At 35.2% G+C, this 22,342-nt stretch overlaps 1 protein-coding gene across 7 annotated transcripts in view; it reads right to left on the bottom strand.

The window, feature by feature from the left end:
• Window positions 1-22,342, bottom strand: part of PDE4D (phosphodiesterase 4D) — a 1,576,413-nt gene that overhangs the window by 1,312,374 nt on the left and 241,697 nt on the right. The window contains exon 3 of one of the 7 annotated variants that reach the window (XM_066242799.1): window positions 278-349. The exons of the other annotated variants lie outside the window; for them this stretch is intronic. The gene's annotated coding sequence lies outside the window, so the exon portion shown is untranslated. The remainder of the gene's footprint in view (window positions 1-277; window positions 350-22,342) is intronic. 7 annotated transcript variants of the gene reach the window in all.

The raw sequence follows: 22,342 nt of genomic DNA, 5'->3' as shown, positions 1-22,342 counted from the left end.
TGTTCACCACCCCAAGTCACATAAACTTAATAAAAACTTACAAATCAAAATAGTGGACATATGCAAATGCAGCAGTGGCCATACCATGAATGAAAACATTAATGAAAATGGGAGGAAAAGGTATTAAATACTTTTAATTGTTCCTCAGTATTTGGAGGAAAGGATTTCTAAAACTCTACTAAAAGATCAGAACCCATATAAATACTTCAAATCAAAATATCATGGGAATAAGGTTGGCAAAAAACATGCAAACTCATATAGCTAGTGCTCGACTTACGATCACGATTGGTTCCAACAGACCGGTCGTAACACGATTTGGTCATAAATTGAGTAGGCTATATGTACAGTACTGTGAAATGATATTATAAAAATCTTTAAGTCATATTTTATCATAATTTTCTTATTGTTATATATCATAATTTTCTTTGTTCATTTTATGCCATTTGTATCATCTCTACACCATTTTGTTTCTTATTTTTACATTTGTCAGGTTTAAGTAAAACACTGCATTACCAGTACAACTGGTTTAATATCTGCAAAGACAATTTCCTCTTGGTAGACATCTTGGAAGGGGTCTGATGAAAAATATCCAAGACACAAAACACAAATTGCTGTACCGAGTCTGGGAAAACAGTTGAAATGGTGCACGCGGAGATGGTAGTGCTTCCGGAAGCTGGTCCGCACTGTCGTCCGCCCAGCTGGGCAACACTTGTGCTGCCAGACACGGAGCAGTCGTGGCTAGCGATTGAGGTCATAAAGTTGAATGGTCGTAAGTTGCATAGGTTGTAAGTCTATCAATATTTGTACATATCAGATATAGCTATACAGTCTTAAAGGAGAACAGTAGAATGACACACATTAATAAAAAAAAACCTCCAAGAGCAAGTCACACACCTGTGATCCATTTGTGTCATTCATTCCAACACAACTCATTAAATCTACAATATTATAAGTATTTTTCTAGTCATTTGATGTTCTATATTACACTTCTCTAGTTAAAACATTAATGGTTATTACAGTGTGTCCGTAAAGTCATGGTGCACTTTTGACAGGTCACAGGAAAGCAACAAAAGATGATAGAAATGTGAAATCTGCACCAAATAAAAGAAAAACTCTCCCAGTTTCATACCTATTCAGCATGCAGTTCGATGTGCGCTCACACACAGATTTTTTTAGGGCTCCTTAGGTAGCTATCCCGTATACAGATATATAGAGTCTGAGCCTCTACAGACTCGTCACTGACTGATGGCCTACCAGAACGAGATTTCTTCACCAAACTGCCGGTTTCCTTCAACTGCTTATCCCACCGAGTAATGTTATTCCTATGTGGTGGTGCTTCGTTATAAATGCATTCGGTTCGAAACCCTGGGCTTGCCTGGTCAAGGCACATATGGGAGTTGATGATTCCAGCTTCTCCCCCCACTTCTCTCTCTCTGTCTCTCCTCTCTCTCTCCCTCTGTCTCTCCCTCTCCTCTCTAAAATGAATAAATAAAAAAATATTAAAATAAAAAGATTAAAAAAATTTTTTTAAATTAAAAATAAATAAATAAATAAATAAATAAATGCGCTGATATTCACGTTACACTTTGGTCACGGATTCTAATTTAGTGAGCCACAGAACACACTGAACTTTCCTCTGTACCATCCACATCTCGACTGGCATGGCCGTGGGCTGCTCCGCTGTATACACGGTGTTACATCATCATCTGTGCATGCGCACATGCTGCCATATCATCCTACAGAAACTGGGAGAGTTTTCCTTTTATTTGGTGCAAATTTCACATTTCTATCGTCTTTTGTTGCTTTCCTGTGACCGGTCAAAAGTGCACCATGACTTTACGGACACACTGTATTTCTCCTAAAGCTGAAAGGTTCCCAAGGGCCACTGAATCAATACATAGTTTTTGAACCAGTTGTTCTCAAGTTTAGGATTTTATGAAATAATAAAATTTTTACATTAAAAAATACTTTGAGTTCAATATAGGAGGGCCTACATTTTATTTTGCAAATGAAAGGCATTGCAACATTTCCTATTTTTTTCCTACAAAAGGAAATATTCTTAAAGGGCTTTTTTTCATGTTTATTTTATTGATTTTAGAGAGAGGAAGTATGAGAAAGGGAGAGAGACAGGAACATCAATCTGTTCCTGTATGTGCCCTGACCAAGGAATGAACCAGCAACCTCTACACTTCAGGACAATGCTCTAACCTACCAGGCTATCTGGCCACGGCAAAAGGAAAGTTTAACAATATAAAATAAGATGGTTAGACCTCAGAAGAAAAGCAATTTCCCAAGAAATAAATAATGTGGTCTTCAAATACTTTTTTAAGTCCATTCCCTCTGTCTTCTATTGTCTGGTCCTTCAATTATGCATATGTTGAGATAGCTAATGGTGTCTTTCATTTCTTTGAGGTTCTGTTTTTCTTCTTTTTTTTTCTCTCTCTCTATTCTTTAGATCACATAATCTCTATCCATATATCTTTACTCATTCTTTCTACTGCCAGGTCAAATCTTCTGTTGAACCCCTTTAGAAAATTTTTTATTTAGGTTATTTTAATTTTCATTGCCACAATTTTTATTTGGTTCTTTTTTATAATTTGTGTTTCTTTCTTGACATTCTTTATCTGATGAAATACTGTCATTATAGCTTCCTTTTCTTTTTAAAGCATGACTTCCTTCAATTCTTTGAATATTAATAACAGTTGTTTTGATGTCTACACCTCTTAAGTCTGATATCGTGGTCCTTTCAAACGCAAGTTCTCTTGCCTCCTCTTCTATTCCTGTGCACTGGTCACACTTTCCTGTTTCTTTGCATACCTCATAATTTATTTTTGTTAAAAACAAAACATTTTAGATAACATATCTCAGCAACACTGGATACCAATTCGTACACCCTGGGGCTTGTCGTTGTTTGATTGTTTAGTAACTTGGCTGGACCATTTTAGTGAAGTCTTTTCCCCCTGAATTTTGTAGCCTCTGATGGCATTCAAAGAGGGCCTTGTCTCTCACTGACTGCCTTTTCCCTGATTTCTGTTAAGTTATGTGACTGTTGAAAAATTAGTTGAGTACAGATTATATTTTATTGAGTCATACACTTGAAATCTGTATGGTTTTGGAAATTGATGTCATCCCGATAAATTCAATTCAAAACATAAAAAATACTTGCCTATGAGTTTCTTCTAATTGCAGGCTGATCACTCTTACTGTTTTCAACTATGCCCTGGGAGATAAGTTGCTCCACAGTCTAATCTAATTAAATTTGCACACCCTCTATGGGTAGTATTTGAGACTAGGTTTTGAGACTTGTTGCAAGCCCACAAGGACTCCTTAGCTGTCTCCTACTCTGGTACTCTCCTTTAAAACTTCTAGCTAACTTATAATTTAGCAAGCAGACTCTTAATTGCTCACCACTTAATTGCTTAGCACTTCGTCTCAACAGTGCTCTTAGGCTTGAACATCCTCAAATTCTGTTCCAAATAAACTCAGTTTCTTTGGGGAGAACGATGGAGTTCTCTGTCTTACAGGCTGTCCAACATCCTAGAAAAAAAAATCTCTACACCAGTGCTCTGGATCCAGGTAAGGGGTAGTGGCCAATTTCTCTGAGTAGCCCCTGCTATACGAGCAGGGCGCTGACCGGAAACAGTAGTATCCTCTGGTCTTCTAGGCTTGCCTCTCCTGGTATGGAACCTCTGTCCTATGAGCAAGCTAGGGTGAAGATGATCGGTGTCCATTATCCATGGCTCATTATACCTAGTCTAGTTTTTACCCCACAAGAGAGCATGGGAGCCCCAGATCGCTAAGTTCCCTCTCCGGGAGTTCTACACACAGAGCTGGGGAGAGGGATTAGGAAGGCTGGTCGTCTGCACCTCCAGGGAAGAGACCATAGCCCTAAACTGGAAGCTTGGAGGGAAAGGGGTAGGGCATGGCTTAACTGCCATAACTGGCTGTTGTAAACCCAATTTAGTACATTTCCTTGAGTAAACGTTTCTCTGTTGGCTGTATGCTCATAGGAGAATTTCCAGAGTCTTACATGGTTAGATTATTAAACAATTCCACCAGTTATGGCTGTTTCACTAGAGCCCGTCCACGGGCTCCTCATGCTGCCACTTCTCAAGTTGATCGCCAGTTCTTTCCTGGTTGTGCTATCAGCTGTTGAACATTTTATAACAGCCTGAATCTGTCTATAGACTAAAATTTATATATCAAAGTCTAATAAGTTCTATTACATGTTACAAAGGAAGGCAACTTCTGAAAGAAAGCTCTAAACTAGGATTCTCACACTTTAGTTTTCGTGCCAATCACAGGAGAGGTTTTTTTTTTGTTTTTTGTTTTTTTTCTTCTTAAGTTCAGAATCCAATCTCCACCCCAGCAATTCTGTTTTATGAGGTGTAGGGTAAGGCCAGAGGCCTTGCACTTTTAAAGAGTACTCTAGCAGAGCTTCTTAAAATTTAATAAGCAAGTAAATCACCTGAGATATTTTTTGAAGGTTTTGGTTTTGGAATAATTTTAAATTATTCCAGACAGTTGCAAAGATAGTAGTGGCTTCTCAGATATCCTTCACTCAGCTTTCTCTAATATTAACCCCTTACATAGTAACCACAGTACATTGCCCAAACTAAGAAATTAACACGAATACAATGCTAGTAACTAAACTACAGACTTTCCTATGATTTCACCAGATTTTCCTCTAATATCTTTTTTCTATTTCAGAATACTGCATTGCAGTTAGTCTGAGATCTTCTTAAAATGCAGGTTCTGCATTTTATGTAATGATATCTTTCAGATTATTATGATTAGTTACAGGTATATGGAAAGTTTACTATGTTCTTTGAAACAGAGAGTTTCTCCCTCCACCCACAATAAACCTCTAGTTAATCATGCAGCCTCTACTTGAGAATATAATTAGTCTCTAAACTTTAGACTATAAGTCAGAATGACAGCCTGGTTCCCTCTCCTCATATCTTATTTGAAACTTAATGGTAAGTACTCATCACATATTCTCTGAGCATTAGCATTACAAAGGGCTCTAGAAGGCAATGGTGTTCAACCTTATTACACTTGGGGACCAGTGAAAACAGAATTATTTTGGAAACTGTAAAGGCAGAAATAAAAAACATTATTAGTATTTTGTGCATTATCTTTTAATCATAATATATACTATAAAGTAAAAATTTATCTAAAATAACGAAACAGTAAAAAATAATTTAATAGAATACAACTGAAATATCTAGAGAGCAATACTTAATTCAAGTAAAGCTAGTACAAAATCTTGCTTTGCGATAATACTTGATACCCAATGCTGCGTTTTTGTTTCTGAGAAACAAAGCACCACCTTGACATCCATTTGGTTTCTCTGCTTGGTTTTGATTAGTGATAGGGCCAAGAGAGTCTTCTCACATAAGTAGGTAGTAGAACATATGGTTAAAAATTTAAAAGCTTTACAACTAAGTGATGGATATTATTTTTCCAGTCATATCCAAACTTGTGGCAATGATTGCATTTTATGTTTGGACACCAGAGTGACATCAGAAGATAAATCTATCAATTTTTCTTTTTCACAATGATTAAGGGAACAGGAGTTAATATCTTACAAGAACGGGTTATTGATCCAGAGATTACCTTTACAGGGATTCTCATTTTAAGGGTAAAAATGGTCAAAGTTTTTAACTAACACTCTTAAATGTTAACATTAAATATTTAACTTCTGATTGATGTCTGCAGCAATCAAAAAGCACTGGAAAAGTGGAAACATTACTATATCTTTTTCCTTCCTATATGTGATGCTCCCAAAGAATAAGTTTCTTTTTGAATGCATCCATCTTATTTCTTCCTATAAAAATGTTTGTGTTAAACCCCTGAAGAGAAATAATTAGTTTGCTGAAGAGGCTAAATATACCCACCATATATGCAAGCTTAGCCATCTAGTCTTCATCCACCAAAAGCTCGACAGGAAAAATCATCATCATTATTTTGACCTAAACCTTACCATTTATTTAAAAATTAACTCAAAATAGATGGTAGACTGAAATGTAACACCATAAAACTTTTATAAGATAACAAGAGAAAATCTTTAGGACTTAGAGCTTAGTGAAGTACAAATGACACCAAAAGCATGATTCATAAAAGAAAAATATAAATAAATTGTTCTTCAACAAAATGAAAACTTTTGTTCAGTAAATGACCCTATTAAGAAGACAGAACAGGCTACAGACTGAGAGAAAATATCTGTAAACTTAATTGTAGTCAGAATTCACATCTATAATTTGAAAAATATCCCCCCCAAAAAATCTCTCAAAACTCATTAGTAATAAAACACCCAGTTAGAAAAAGGTCAAAAGACACAGAAACTTTATTGAAGTGACTATATGGTTGGCAAGGGCACATGAAGAGATGGTCAACAACATCATGAGCTATAGAAGGTAGACTAATGCCCCCCTAAAGATGTCCATATCTAATCCCCAGATCCTGTGAATGTTACGTTACATAGCAAAGAAAAATTAACTCCTCCTGCCTTTCTCTTGCTCTACTCTCTCTCTAAAATATATAAATAAATAAATTTTTAAGAAAAATTCAGGTGGTAGATAGAATTAAGACTGCTATTCAGCTGACCTTAAGATAGTACAATTATTCTGGATTATCTGGGTGGACTAATGTAAATGCAAGAATCCTTAAAAGTGGAAACCCAGGGCAGAAGTCTGAAAGATGTGACATGAGGAGGATACACTGTTGATGGATTTGAAGATAGAGGGGGCCATGAACCAAGGAATATAGAAGCTGGAACAGGTGAAAACAAACAAACATACAAAAGAGCTGATTCTCCCCTAGAGCCTCCAGAGAGGAACACACACCGCCAATATCTTGGTATAAATCCAGTGACTCCTGTGTTAGACTTCTGACCTATAGAACTATAAAATAATAAATTTGCATTGCTTTGAGCCACCAAGTCTGTGGTCCTTTGTTATAGCAGCAATAGAAAATTCATACATTATCCATTAGACAAATGCAAAGTAAAAATACAATGAGACATCACTATCCATCTTTTAGAACAGCTAAAATAAAAAGTAATGACAATACCAAATGCTTGCAAAGCAGCAGAAAAACTGTATACAAACAGTACAGCCACTCTGGAAAATAGTTTGGAAATTTCTTCAAGAACTAAATATGCACTTACTATATGGCCTATTAATTCATTTTGGGGCACTTATCCCACAGAAATAGAAATTTATGTCTGCACAAAAGCTTATCTGCAACTGTTCATAGCAGCTTTATTTGTAACAGCCAAACACTGAAAAGACCAAAATGTCTCTCAGTAGTTGGATGGTTAAAAGATAGGATACATTCATTTTGTAGCATACTATTAAGCAATAAAGAGGAATGAACTCATTGTACAATTTGAATGGATCTCAAGAACATTATGCTAAGTCAAAAAAAAAAGTCAGTTTCAATAGAAGTCCCATACTCTATGGTTCAATTTATATAACATTCACAAAACAATATTTTATAGAAATGGAAAACAAATTAGATGGTTGCCAGAGGTTAGGGACTATGGCAGGGGTCAGAACCTATGGCTCTCGAGCCAGATGTGGCTCTTTTGATGGCTGCATCTGGCTCACAGACAAATCTTTAATAAAAAATAATAATATTAAAAATATAAAACATTCTCATGTATTACAATCCATTCATTTCCTACCACTCATGTTCATGGTTGCGGGTGGCTGGAGCCAATCACAGCTGTCCTCCGGGACAACAACAAATTTTTATTGGATAATGCGTAACGTATACGTGTCGTTGTGTGGCTCTCATTGAATTACATTTTAAAATATGTGGCGTTCATGGCTCTCTCAGCCAAAAAGGTTCCCAACCCCTGGACTATGGTAAAGGGTGTGGCTGTGACTAAAAAAAAAAATAGCACAAGAGAAATCTTTGTAGTGACTGAACTGTTCTGAATCTTGATTGAGGTAGTAGTTATACAAATCCACATATGTGATAAAATGACAAAGAACTATATAATAGTATACACATTGGACCAATCTCAAACTCTTGGTTTCGATATTGTACTACAGTTATGTAAGGGGTAAACACTGGGGGAAACTGAGTGTAGGTAAACAGGACAAATCTGCATTATCTTTGCAACTTTCAGTGAATTTCTAATTATTATCAAATAAAGAGTTAAAAAAAACACATTTCAGACAGATTTGAAGCTTCAGTATCTCCCTCCCTCTCTGATCCCATTTCCCTCCTTCTCTCTCTTCACAAAAGTATCTTAAAATCAGTGGTTAGAATTTCCATTTTAATTATTTTATTATGTATATATTTTTGAAAATACAGAATATTGTTTTCCACGTTCTAAAACTTTATATAAATTATAGAATACCATACTGATCCTTCTGTAACTTGTTTTGTTTGTTTTTACTAAATTTTAGGTTGTTGAGATCTACCCATGTTAATACATCTCATAGAGTTTATGCATTTTATCTGGTGTATGATAGTCCACTATATGAGAGTGCCATGTTTTATTTGTACTTTCTTCCACTGAGGGACATACAGAATTTTTTTCCAGTATATGCCATTACAAAATAATGTCAAAATAAACATCCTACTGCATACTTCCTGGTAAACATGTATAATGATGTTTCTATGCTATTGTATACCTAGAAGTAGAATTTCTATTTCACAATATGCATATTTTAAATTTACTAAATAATGTCATACTGCTTTCCCAGTTGGTTGTACCAATTTATTCTTCCACATCATTGCCAATATTTGATATTTTCATACTTTAGTTTTTACCAATCTGACTTATGTGGAATAAAAATTTTGTTTAATTTGCATTTACCTGATTCTGAGTGAGGTTGAGCAAGTATTTATATTTTATCAGCCATTCTTATTTATCTTCTGTGAATTGTTTGTTTATATACTTTATTGAGGTGAATGTTTTCATATTTATTTGTAGGACTCCATTTAAAGTAAATACTGATTTTTTTGGTTATATGAATTATAAATATCAGAAATGTTTTTTTTCATATTGCTGGTATAATTTGCTATAGAAATTTTTATTTTAATATAATAATCAATTACTATTTTTCTTTGTAGTTTGTGGTTTAATGTCTTGTTTACAAAATCCTTTCAGTGGCCATAAAGATTCTCATACATTTTCTTCTAAAGATATAAATTCTTCTCTTTTCACTTTTATACCTACATTCCAGCTGGTATTTAATTTGTACATAGTGTGAGGAAGAGATAACTACTTCACTTATTGGATCCTTTCCACACTGATTTGCAATACATACTCAATTATATATGAGCCTATTACTGACCTTGGTATATTTATTTATTGCTGCTGCAATATCCCAATGTCTTAATCATCACACCTTTACAGCAACTCTGGTAGGGATAGTCTCCCTAACTTCTTCAAAACTGTGTTGGCTATCACCAGCCCTAAGTGCTTCATATACAGTTCTGAATAAGTTTGTCAAGTTTCCAAAACCACACAAGCAACAAAAAAACTCACCCCTGTATGAGTTTTTATTAGAATATATAAATTAATATAGAAAGAAGTGAACCTTTGTGATATTAATCATCCTATTTTAAAGTTTTACATCTCTCCATTTCTTGACATCTTTGAGTCTTAAATAAACATTTTATAATTTTATCATAAAGTACTTGCACATCTTTTATTAGATTTATTCCTATATATTTCTCATTTTTATTGATAGTATTTATTTATGATAAATGCTGGTTAAACTGAATTTTCTGTTTATCGATGGTAAATACAAAGATGGTTTATTTCATATCCAGCAATCTCCCTGAACTTTTGTATTTCTACTAGTTTTTCTGTAAAGTCTCTTCCCTATTTTGACTATCCTATTATTTCTAGTTAAGGACAGTTTCACTTTTCTTTCTTTCCTTCTACCTTTTTTCCCCCTTTACTTACTGTAATGGCTAGAACACCAGGTAAATATATAACCAGAGGTAAAGGTTATTCTTTTCTTTTCTTGTTCCAGATGTAAAAGGATTATTTCTTATAAATGACTGCTAGTTATAATGTCTCCAGTGTTTTTTAATGATTTCTGTTCTTGCTCCATCTTGCAATAGGTTACTCTTTTCATTAGTCTTTCAGAGGCCTAGCTTTTGATTTTGTTTTGTTTTTTGTTTTATATCTTATTGATATGTACTTTTAACTTCTTTCCTTTATTATGCTTTCTTTATGTTTCCTATGTTTCCTTTTTAGATTCTTGAATTAGATGCTGAGCTTATTAATCTGTATCCTTTTCCCCCTCTAATACAGGTATTTAAGGATAAAACTTTTGTTTCATTGCATAAAGCCAGATATTATTCTTCTAATTCTTCCTGTTCTTTCCTTCTAGAATGTCTCTCACTGAATTTTCTTATCCTTTCCAACATGTCTCTTAACTTGCCATTTATATTTTCTATTTTTTTCTCTTCAATACATTCTGCTTGATTTCTTCAAATTAATTCAAATTTGAAGCAATTATAGTTGACTATCTCTTCAGCTGTGTCCAATTTATTGTTTAACATATTTGTTCACTTTTTAATTTCAATTACTATATTTTCCACTTTTAGTATTTCTAATTGCTTTATTTTTTGCATATCTAATTTTTCTTATATTTAAAATTCATGTTTTAGGTCATCATCCTTTTCAGCATTCTTATTTTATTCTGTTTGATGGTTTCATCATTATAAGGCATTAGATTCTAATGCAGCTCTTTGTTGTGGTTTATAACTCTTACTCATGAGCATTTTGTCCTATTTTTATGATTTTAGGTTATGAGTTAATCTTTAGAAGGAATTTATCCATGAGAAAACTGTGAAGCTTGATTTAATAGTAATCTCCTTCCCAAAAAGTTTTCAAATGACTTTGGTCCCATCAGGACTTTTGGGTTAACTTCTCAGGTTGGGATTTTTTTTTTCACATTGTACAAGTAGTACAGTTCAAATCCCAAACCCAAATGAGGTATAAATCCACAGTGATGTGTTTTGTAGGGAACATTATTTTCTAAGGTATAGCTTTCTTATATCTTCTGTGCTGATGGTGAAATTTTTTCAAGAGCCTTCCATTCAAAAGTCACAACTTTGTGCTGAAGATCTCTGCTCCAATCCACAGACTCTCAATTTTCCATTTCATATCTCTATATGGTGGCTAAAACTCAAGCCCTTGGGTTAGGAAGACTCATTACATCCTTCCAAGGGCAGTCTCAGCATCAGTTTACATGTTTATCCCCGAGGTTTTTAATTCTATCTTTATTTCTGACCCATGATGATGCATAGAGAGGTTATTTTGTTTATTTTATCTAGTATTTTTAAATGTTTGTACAAGGCACAATATTAAGATGATCACCATGTTTTTAGAACTGGAAGTAAAAATATCACTTCTCTAGTGAAGATCAACTGATATCACAATTGGCAAGCTGAATCCTTGTAACTTACAAATTATGAATGTTTTTCAGTTTAGAAGTGTTTTATCCAAAACTTGTTTTACCCTTCTTAGTCTCAGTTTTAGGAAACCATATGGAAAAATATATACAATTAAGGTTCATACACAGCCCAGAGCTCTAAATAGACAGAAACTTTATACTACTTCACATGGATCCGAATAATTCCTTTAATTTTCTGGACTCCCCCAGGGTACCTCTCAATCACATTTTTATAGAATGTCTAAGCACAGATTATTTCCCATATAACCTTTCTCTGCTTACTATCAACAACTTTCACTATTTTTTTCTTTCCATTCATTTGATACAGTTTTTCTAAGTACCTGCTCACTAGGGATGTTGCCCAAACAAAATTAAACCCTGAACTTACAGAGTTCAAATCCTAGTGCAGGGAAAAAATAAAAACAATAAACAAATTAAAAATATATTTTAGGTTAAAAATAAGTTAATAAATATATTTTAGGTTAAACTATACGAAATGGCCAGTATTTGTTCTTGACCCTTAAAAAGGTAATTTTAGATGATATAACTCAATAAAGTATGACAGGTGGTAATAAGTGCTATCAAGAAGAAAAGGGCAGTGTAAGTACATAGAGAATGATGGGGTGGGTTTGAGTGTGCTATTTTAAATATCATGGCCACCAAAGCCTCTCTTAGTGAGTACTCTCTGAACAGAGAGGGGAATGAAGTAGAGAATGAGCATATGGGTATCTGGGAGAAGTACAGCCAATGAGAGAGATGTGTATGTGCAGAAGTTCTGAGATAGAAGTGTATATGGCATATTCAAGAAATATCAAGGAAAGTAGAGGGTCCTGAGTAGAATAAATAAGAATAAGAGTGGTACAAAATGAAGGCAATGAGCTGACAAGAGGCCAGCCCAGGAATACCATCAACCACAATAAAAGCTTTCTGTCTCACTGCTAGTGAAATGAGAAGCCCTTGGAAAGTTTCGACAGAGTGGCAAAATCTGACTTGTATTTGCACTGGTTTGGAGGACAGCCTCCAGGGGGCAGGATGGACCTAGGGGAGCTTAGTTAGGAGGCTACTGCATTATCAGTCATGGTAACTTAGACTCAGGTTATAGCAAAAAATAATAATAAGGAAAGGCTGAATACTCATAATTCTTTTATGACTTTTCAAAGCATATTTGTCTCATCAACGTCTTATCCTCAAACAAGTATTTATTTAAACTCTCATATCTTTACTTTGGTTGTTCCTGTGTCAAATCATCTTGTCTGCTTGCTGTCTGATTCCAATAAGAATCCTCTAGATCATCCTAAATTCAGTACCCCCAAACCTGCATTTGCTTGTACCATAGCCTGACACAGCTACATCACTACTTTTATCTCTAATCACTATCAAAACTATGACACCATACCTGACCAAAGAGAAGCTGGCATTCACTACACAAGGAGCATCACCAAAGAATAAGCATGTATCTCCAAAGACCACCACTGCCATGCTTCTGACTCTCCCCGCAGACTATAACTGAAGGGTAGGCTGCGTCTGAGTTATAACAGGAAAGGGCCATTCATGGTCCACTGTGATGCAAGCTGGCTTATCTGAGTAGGAAAGCTGCCTAATCTATCCCTGCAGCTGGGCCCCTTCTTCAGAAGTTTCTGTGCCTTGCAACTCCCCAAAGAGGAAGTTGTCTAAGGAGGTTGCAACCCTAAGGGGTTCGAGCTGACCACAGCTTAATGGCATATATAAGCAATTTCTGCAACTTCTGGCCCTGTTTTCCCCTCATACCCACAGATGGCTAGGTCTATTTACTAAATATGTACTTAGGGCAAAGTAACTAGCTGAGCAAGATCAGTATCAGGTAACCATGGAATGATAGAATTCCATTTTCTGTCTTTCAGTGCAATCTGTCATTCAAGAGTAATGAATAAAAATGTTTATAAAAAATAGTCTAAGACAGTGGTCAGCAAACCGGGGCTCATTAGCCTTGAGTGTGGCCAGCTTAGGAGTACCCTAATTAAGTTAATAACAATGTACCTACCTATATAGTTTAAATTTAAAAAATTTGGCTCTCCAAAGAAATTTCAATCGTTGTACTGTTGATATTTGGCTCTCAAAAGAAATTTCAATTGTTGTACTGTTGATATTTGGCTCTGTTGACTAATGAGTTGGCCGACTACTGGTCTAAGAGAACAAATCATGTCAAAATCATTTACCAACATAGCTTATGTTTAAAAAAATCCTAAAGTATAGCTTGCATGCAATATGCAAACAGCCTCCTAAGGAGAGATTATGACATTAAAGTGTTACTAAAATCACCGTTCAGCTATAAGAATTCACACACTTAAGATTCAACAGCACAGAGCCTACATGGGGTCACAAGAAAGAATATTTAAATGGATATTCCAAAACCTATTTTCTGAATAGTGATTTTACAAAAATACAACTAGGCTCAACCTTTTCTGAAAGATAAAATTCATGAAATTAAATAAGAAAATTGAAATCAAAATGTATGTCACCCTGATCCCCTGCTTCTACTTGTAAGTAGAGCAGACACTACACATCTTAGTATTCAGGAGAAAATTAAATTAGATCTGAAGTGATGGTATTTAAGACTACCAAGGCTGAAAATTACAGCATAAATTCTGCCTACTATCAAAAGTTTTTATGATGCCAGATAATGTTAAAGAAATTTGAAATAACTATCAAAAAGTTCGCTGATATGACCTCTTTTTGAATTTCATTGCTGAACATTCTCTTCTGCTAAAACTTCAAGGTTTCTTACAGTGTTTCTGCATACACTCTCCAACCCCATAGGAGCCCTGCCTTTTCTCTAGCTACCAACTCAATCATCAGATACATTAATTCTGCTGAAAACTGGGCTTAACTTTAAGAGTTCTTCACATAAGACCTGAAACAATTAAGTACATAGAAGAAGACATAGGTACTAAACTCATGGACCTGGGTTTTAAAGAGTATTTTATGAATTTGACTCCAAAGGCAAGAGAAGTGAAGGCAAAAATTAATGAGTGGGACTACATCAGACTAAGAAGGTTTTTGCTCAGCAAGAGAAACTGATAACAAAATAAACAGACAGCCAACTAAATGGGAAATGATATTTTCAAACAACAGCTCAGATAAGGGCCTAATATCCAAAATATACAAAGAACTCATAAAACTCAACAACAAACAAACAAACAATCCAATAAAAAAAAATGGGAAGAGGACATGAACAGACACTTCTCCCAGGAAGAAATACAAATGGCCAACATATATATGAAAAGATGCTCATCTTCTTTAGTTATTAGAGAAATGCAAATCAAAACTGCAATGAGATACCACCTCACACTTGTTAGATTAACTATTATTAACAAGACAGGTAATAGCAAGTGTTGGAGAGGCTGTGGAGAAAAAGGAACCCTCATACACTGTTGGTGGGAATGTAAAGTAGTACAACCATTATGGAAGAAAGTATGGTGGTTCCTCAAAAAACTGAAAATAGAACTACCTTATGACCCAGCAATCTCTCTACTGGGTATATACCCCCAAAACTCAGAAACATTGATACGTAAAGACACATGCAGTCCCATGTTCATTGCAGCATTGTTCACAGTGGCCAGGACATGGAAACAACCAAAAAGCCCATCAATAGATGACTGGATAAAGAAGATGTGGCACATATACACTATGGAATACTACTCAGCCATAAGAAATGATGACATTGGATCATTTACAGCAAAATGGTGGGATCTTGATAACATTATACAAAGTGAAATAAGTAAATCAGAAAAAACCAGGAACTGCATTATTCCATACATAGGTGGGACATAAAAGTGAGACTAAGAGACATTGATAAGAGTGTGGTGGTTACGGGGGGAGGGGGGAGAGGGAGAGTGAAAGGGGGAGGGGGAGGGGCACAAAGAAAACTAGATAGAAGGTGACAGAGGACAATCTGACTTTGGGTGATGCAACATAATTGAACGACAAGATAACCTGGACTTGTTATCTTTGAATATATGTACCCTGATTTATTGATGTCACCCCATTAAAAAATAAAATTATAAATAATAAAAAAAGAGTTCTTCACAGCATGAATATTTTTTCATTATACATTATCATTCATTTTTCCTAACCGTATGCAACAACATACTGAAGAAAAATCAATTTTTTGTTTGTTTGTTTAAACGCCCATTTCACATAAAAGCATGCTCTCCTGATGTGCCTGTGTCAGGTCACCAGTCCTTTAACAGTGAGAATAAGCATCCATGGAGGCAGGCTAGGACATGTCACCAAGCGATAGTCGATCTGGTTTGGCTCAACAAAGCAATGATTATTGCAGAAGTAATCCTGTGTCCCTGGGTCTTGTCAATATAATAACTTTGATTATTACCAAATACTGAGATTAGATGAATATCAAAGCTAAAAATGTACTACAGGGAGTAGAAGGATATGACATTAATATACTCTTTAAACAAAGAAATATAATTTTCTTATAAATGAAAAATGTCTTATTTTTTAATAATCCCACTCCAATTTGGACAATCAACACAATTCCACAGCTCACTTTGTGTACATATACATATCATCAAATATCAGCTACAGTCTCACTCCCATTCATTTAGCTAGTCTTCTAATAATGTTTCAAAAAAGTTGAAGTTCTAAAAGAGGAGAGACTTTGAAATGCATGGTAAATAGAGTTGTTGGTCTTTGGGAGGCATTGAAAGACCTCTGAAAATGTGGTGGTGGTTGTACTGACTGAGGTCTATGGGCTGACAATAAGACACCAGAATAAATTATTCTAAAGCATTCAATCTTTTAGTGTTAAGATTTTACTCCCATAAAAGGAGAAGAGAATTAGAGCAATATCTAAGAGAGCAGGAACCAACTAGAAGAAAAATAGTTGTATCCAATCCCTCTGGCTTGCCCCTTTTCCTCCTCATGGAGCCTCTCCACCAGTTGATTTTAAACAGGGCTTTACCACTCCTAGACTCTGTTTTCCATCCCATGGCATCTTTCAGGGGAAAAGATTTAGGGGAAAAAAAAAACTATAGTGGGATTTTGGTTCTGACCAGTTGGGACTTGACTAGAATGTTTAATTGACTGGATTGTGTTTGGTGATTATATACACTGCTGGATTAAGTCAATGCTTTGAAAGGCCAATAATCACTGCACCAGAAAGAAATAACTCACCAGCAAATGGGTCAATAGGAGTCATGAATTGCATTAAAAGACCAAAAGACATTAGTACCTAATGCTAATTTATTGAAACTAATCATATGGCACAAAGTGAACCAGAAAGTGCCATCACAGTTCTGCTGATAGCAGTTTCTCTGCAAGCTTCAACCATTCAATTTTTAAGATAGGCTCTTATAACAAACATCCTTTATACCTTGCCCCAGAGATTCTGAGTAAAATGCATTTTATTTTTAGATGTTTTCTCTCTTGACATTGGGTTCCACAAATATGAGGAGGAAGTCATCCCCTAGGCATGCTAGGGGTTGTTGCTGTCTCTTCTCTTATTCTGCGATCTCTTGCAAGCATATAAAATAACAAAAGGCCAAGAAACAGTTGTTTCTTATAGAAAAAGCTGCTTCACTTCACCCTAAAATGGTTACATTAAAAGAACTGAGTTGCTTTGAAACATTAGACTGTCCCTTTTTGATAAATCAAAGGTGCTTCAGAGTTAAGAGACCATTTGAATTTTATAGTGAAGAAGAAAAATCTCAATTGGTTATTTTATTAAAACACTATTATTACCATTCTAGCAAAAAAAAAAAAAGATTGTTAAAAGTCACACCATCTTAATTCATATTATTTTCCTATCTTTACAGATGCTCAGATAATAGCATACATCTGATATGACTGGATTTAAGACTGAAGTAAAAACTATTAAACTAAATAGAGCCAAATGACTTGATGATTTCCCAAATCAATGATAAATTACTCACAGAACTATGTGATGTGATAAAGTGCTAATACAAAAAAGCCATTAATATTTTATACCTTTAAAATCTTTCAAGTTTCTGAAAATAATTATCAATCAACTTTGATTCTAAGAAGAGTTTATCTAAGACATAGCGAACATATCCTCGTCAAAGTGAAGACTGATGCTTCTCAAAGGAGGGAGGTTACTATGTCGGAGACTAGATATGACCCCTCTTTTTTAATCTAAGATCCTCTGATGACTAGGAATCAAACAAAAATGTCAACATTACACTAAGAGGCAAGAAAAACTTTCTTCCTATCATATCTTCATTATAACATTAAGATGTCCAGTTCATGCTCTTTCATACATATGTCAGTATCCCCAGTCCCTCAAAAAACACAATGGAAATGTACTATACTGTGGCTATTCAAAGATGTTATATTGTTCAGCCCCTGCCTTCCGGCATAGGAAGCATTTTCATCCCACTTTACAGAACATTTCTACTGCCGGAACTCATCTGTCTTTCTACCTAAACAAAAAATAATAGTATTCATAACAATGCCCAGGGTTTCTATGGTGGCCTTCAATATAATCTTATACCCATATTTTGACTGGGGCTTCTAATCATCTAGGTAAACTATGTACAAAATCATGTGTAGAATGTTTAAAATACAAGAGGTAGTTGCTAAGAACATAGGCTATGTCATCATGACATTTAGACATAATCTGATTCATCCGGTGATAAGCTATGTGATCTTGAAAAAGTCATTTAATCTTTTATTTTTTCTTTGCCTCATGTTCCTAATCTATAAAATGAAAATAGTATATTGTATAGTCATTGGAAAGATTAAATGAGAAAGCATACATTAAGTACTTTATACAGTTCTTGGCATATATTAATGCTCAATTAGGATAGCTATTAACATTCAGTGAGAATATTGTCCTTCTCATAAAGAATCTACTGAAAATTAGCAGCATGGTTCTAACACTTCCAAAAAGAAAACTGCTCACCTCCTAAGTTATATCTTTGTCAATATACAGTACGGTGTACAGAGATGCTAAACCAGTTTCACCCCAATAAATTCAACTAAAAAAGAGAGAGAGAACTATTTTCTCAGCCCAAACAGTGTCATATTCACCCCTTCTGATTTCTGCAATTTAGCAATCATCCCTTCATACCAGACCATGTCAATCACGTCAGCTGAGATTAGAAAGAATATCATATAAAATACATATAAATGTGGCCTGACCTGTGGTGGCGCAGTGGATAAAGCATTGACCTGGAAATGCTGAGGTCGCCGGTTCAAAACCCTGGGCTTGCCTGGTCAAGGCACATATGGGAGTTGATGCTTCCAGCTCCTCCCCCTTCTCTCTCTCTGTCTCTCTCTCTCCTCTCTCTCTCTGTCTCTCTCCTCTCTAAAAAAATGAATAAATAAAATAAGAAAATTAAAAAAAAAACATTAGCTTTAAAATACATATAAATGTATTTTAGCTTTACCAACAATAACTTATTGAAAAAATTCAGAAATCATGAGGAATCTTTCCTTTATATGTCACTATATCTGTTTCCAGCTAATTTTTAATTTCCCAAAAAACTTTCCAGTATCTCAAGCTATTGGTCTTTGGAATCAATGAGAAGCGAGTTCAAATCCTAACTCTATTGCTTACTAGCTGTGTGACCTAAGCACCTCACTTCTCTATGATCCCCAGTTTCCTCATTTATAACTAGATATAATTATACTCTAGGAAATTGCTACTAGGATTTAAATTTTTAAGTTCACCATTAATTTCTCTTTACCAACATTATCAAGTCTTAAGGAAAATCTTGCTTCCAGCTATGATTTACTCCTGGGCCAAGACAGTATCCTATACAAGGTACTTTCCAACCTGGCCCCAGCAAGCGATTTCTCAAACATTGCTTCTGTGCATCTTTTTTATTTCTCCAAATTGATGGAATCATTTTGAATTATAATCCTGATGTTTAACAAGGTCATCATATATATATATTCGTTGTCAAAAGAAGAGCTCACACTTTCAGCATTGCATTTGGAATCCTGGAATTTAATTTTAGCAGATAAAAAACAAAGCAGTTCTTCCATGCATCTTTACCAAGCTTAACTTACTTAAAATCTCCAGAAAATTAATGCCACCAGAATCTATTGTCACACCAGCTGTCTGAAGTAGTACTCTAAACTGTTACCAAAATTCATTCTACATTTAGAGTTCAGAAATCACATAATTACCATACCCCAAGGATATATTATTACAAATATCAGCATCAGCTAGCCAATTACTTTCATAATTTAAATATTTTTAAAAAATTTTTCAACAGCTACTATTTATCGAGTCAAGGTATGGCACTTCCCACAACACTACTTCTTAGACCCTCAGAATATTTTCCTGAAAATTATGTGATTAGCCTGGAAATTGGGGCTCAGAGAGGTTTAGTGGACACAGAGCCATGGCAACAGAATAGAAACTAGAGTCTAGACATGTTAGACTACAAAGATGGTGCTGTATACATCAACTCATTCAATAGATGTTTGCTAATCATATACTATATACCACATATCATATGTGCAAAATAAAAAAATAGTTTAAAGATTTTTAACATGACCTCATCAAAGATTGGAAAAACATCTTTAAAATAAAAGTTTTTTAAAAAACACTTATTTAAAGATTAAGGGACAGACAAAATTATCATAATATTTTATTTATAAATGCTTACACTGTTTTTTCTTTAAATATGAAATTAGTAACCCTAAACATGTGTTTCCCCCAACCACCTGGAAATGTGCTTACAATCTAAATCTTGTCAGTGTTTTAGAATGAAAGATAGTCAGACGAGATTTATTTGTATACATATTAAATGAAAAATTTTCTAGTCAGCACATTAAAGCATAAAGAAAATAGAATTTGCCTCCCTTCAAGGAAATAATAATAATGCAAAAGCCAAGAGGATATTTAAGCAATGCATTTTGAACACGTGAGATGACATAGTGTGGACAGGACAGAATATGAAAAGGATAACTGAAGAGACAGATGTCTGGAAAAGTAGAGTCCACACTGACAGAGACAGGAGTGAGCTCGCTTCTTGGGGAAGAAACATACTGGTGTGGAAACAAAGTTGGTTTTAACATTACTTAATAGCAACTGATTCAAGCACATGGGCCTGGGCACTGAGGATGACTCCCTGGAGCCTCTGCTTCAGGTGCTATAAATTGCTCGGTTGCAAGCATGGCCCCAGCTGGGGGGTTACAAATAGATCTTGGTTGGGGCACATGCAGGAGTCTGTCTCTGTATCTCCCCCCTCTCATTTGGAAAAAAAGAAAACAGATTACTTAAGAGTAGAGTCTAAAATTCACACAGAAAGATGACCAAGAGAAATATAGATTTAATCACACAAGCAAATATGAGACATTGTAGAATATTAAGAACGAAATAAAAAAGGGTAAAAATGGTATTTAGGAACGATTCATCTATTCTCATTTCCATCTGTTCTTAACGTTCCACACAAAACCTTTGTTATTACGGTAAAAGAGTTTTCTTTTCTTTGTTATAGGACAATTTTTGTGGCACTAGCAACATCCAAACTATTTCTGAGTGTTTCATGAAGACAGAAAATTGGTATGATAAAAAGACAACCTGCATGCTTTGATATAATTTTAAAGTTCCTGTCTTGTTTTAAAAGAAGTCTTTAGCTTATTTTGTGTCTGAAAGCATTTTGCTCCTTGATAAAATGACAAGAGACTGAAATAGACTGCAGAGATCTTATATTAACTTCTGTCACGTCCAGTGGTTTGGGGAGTGAAGCCATATTAGAGTTCGTGGCAGCAGATGCTGGCAGAACGCGGCAGCTCCTCAGACAAAATGGGCATTTCCCTGTCAATACGGGCCCCTCACCTCTGTGGAGTGTCTTACACAATCCCAGTGGCACAGGAATGTGGGTTGCCAAATACAGACACAATCTGTCCTCTCTCCTAAAATGAGGTTGATTCTCATTATTCTTAAGGAGCCACACAAGCTGTTGGCAATTTGCTCAAGTAAAGAGCAAACCATATTGAGCAGTTGCAATACTTCAGAACCCAGACATTGACAGAAAGCAAATGTGCCCACAGCCCCAATTTACTGGCACTTTCTGGACCAATCTAATAATAGCTGAGACAGAGGGAAGAATAAAGCCTGTCACACACATCTCACTAGCCTGGCTTTTGCAATGCTCAAGTAATGGAAAGAGGGGCCTGTTTAGTAACTTCCTCCCTCCTCATCGCTGTGTTACAAAACAGTCCCCAAAACAGCCGGCTCTGGCCGCCCATGCTGATGGTGGTGTCACCTGCTTCATGTACTCTCCCTGGGCATCAGCTCCAGCGGTGGCATGTGACTCTACCTGCAGGAAGCGGGTGCTTCATGGAATGAAGCATTCATGCAATTCAATATGAAAAATAAATGAAAAGACATGAATGGATAAGTCATAAAAGGATAAAAGTAATATATATATATGAAGAGGTTTGACTTCATTAATAAAACATATTAAGAAACCATTTTCTTATTAAAATCTGTCAATATTTTGGAACAGTGCTATGGTGTTCTTAGGGTATATTCCTAAAAGTGGGATGGCTGAGTCAAAAAGCATTCGATTTTTAATTTTTTGAGGAATCTCCATACTGTTTTCCACAGTGGCTGCACCAGTCTGCATTCCTACCAGCAGTGCTGGAGGGTTCCCTTTTCTCCACATCCTCACCAGCACTTATTCTGTGTTGTTTTGTTGATGAGCGCCATTCTGACTGGTGTGAGATGATATCTCATTGTGGTGGTTTTAATTTGCATTTCTGTAATGATTAGTGATGTTGAGCATTTTTTCATATGCCTATTGGCCATCTGTATGTCCTCTTTGGAGAAGTGTCTATTCATTTCTTTCACCCATGTTTTGATTGGATTGTTTGTCTTCCTGGTGTTGAGTTTTACAAGTTCTTTATAAATTTTGGTTATTAACCCCTTACCA

The sequence above is a fragment of the Saccopteryx bilineata genome, chromosome 1 (assembly GCF_036850765.1).
Source record: "Saccopteryx bilineata isolate mSacBil1 chromosome 1, mSacBil1_pri_phased_curated, whole genome shotgun sequence".
Taxonomy (NCBI): Eukaryota; Metazoa; Chordata; class Mammalia; order Chiroptera; family Emballonuridae; genus Saccopteryx; species Saccopteryx bilineata.
This window is presented reverse-complemented; position numbering and strand designations above follow the sequence as displayed.